Genomic DNA, 1,498 nt, shown 5'->3' with positions numbered 1-1,498 from the left:
TCAAATAAGTAATCCTCTACAACAGGTTCTATTTCACCCATACTTGCTTCATTCTCTCTTGGTAGCTTAGTATGAATTTCATCCTTTACTAAGAACTCATCACAATTTTTTACCACTTCTTTATTGCTAGCTATTCTAGTAAACTCCAATTGGTGCAGCTTTTAAATAACGCCAGACATATCCACCTTATGTATACAATAAAACTCTATTGTATCTTGCCCATTCACAGCAATTGAGAATTTCACATATGTCATAGTCATTTTGTACTAATCTCAACCCATCACTTAGTCTATGCCCAGGTTTCAACTAATAAATTAGTGGCATTTGATAATACCCTAAACCTCTAATATATTTCTCTATCTTGAAGTAGTGTTACCTATCCTTATTCCCAATAGTCAAAATAGCTTCTTCATTATTCATATACTGTAAATTAGTAGATTCCTCAAACTTACCCTCATGATAGAACTTCAAAGAAAGTTCATTCACAAACCTCCTATATTAACAAAATCACATTACAATAGCATAAATAACAACATTACAAATACTGATTAACTAAGTGGTAATAAACTGTAAAAACTAGCTAATTTTAACAATAACTTGACAACGAGAAGGAGTTCAAATAAATAATGGCTTCAAAATATATTACGTATTTATATTTGTTAACTTACCTCAAATCTTCCTTTTACCAATGAGAGATTTTGTTGAAATAATATTAAAAAATTCCTAATTTGTTTCTTTCATCCCTAGTTTAACAACTTTTTTCTTTCACCAATCGCAATTCCTCATTTTCTCGCTTGTTTTGGTTATACAGCTTGTATAATGAAATCTTTCAGCTCTTTTTACCTACCATTTTCTCAAACCACATATTTGGAAATACGTGGCTTAAGACTCCCACTCTTTTTTGCTTTATTATTTTTAAAATTATTCATGCTCTATAACTCATGTATGTGCTTCACATGCTTTATTCTATCAAAAAAGGGTTTAACTGGCCTGACATAGACAAGTTATGTGCTAAAATGGCCCAAAAAATTAGAATGGGCTGAATTGAACCTTTACGCAAAGTTAAAGGGGGAAACTGGACCTTATTTTTTCCTATGTGCATCAACATGTTTCATTCGATTTTAAGCCTCCTTAAGTGATTCTTCATGATTTGCAGTGCTATCTCCATATCTTGAAGGAATTGATCAACAGTTGCTATGGAAGAGTCCTCTAGAAAGTAAGGAGTATGCAGAGGTGGACGTATCCCATACACTACCTCAAATGGTGTCATGTGATTGGCAGAGTGGTAGTTAGTATTGTACTACCATTCTACAAGAGGAAGCCATTTGATCCATTACTTGGGATTCTCTACAGTCATGCACCTCAAGTAAGTCTGAAGGCATCGATTTACAACCTCTATCTAACCATCTGTCTGTGGATGGTAGTAGTAGATTTGAGCAACTCCACACTTTGCAACCTAAAGAGCTCATCCAAAAGGCACTCACAAAGAATGGATCCC

The sequence above is a fragment of the Ricinus communis genome, chromosome 7 (assembly GCF_019578655.1).
Source record: "Ricinus communis isolate WT05 ecotype wild-type chromosome 7, ASM1957865v1, whole genome shotgun sequence".
Classification (NCBI taxonomy): Eukaryota; Viridiplantae; Streptophyta; class Magnoliopsida; order Malpighiales; family Euphorbiaceae; genus Ricinus; species Ricinus communis.
Note: the sequence above shows the minus strand (reverse complement) of the source record.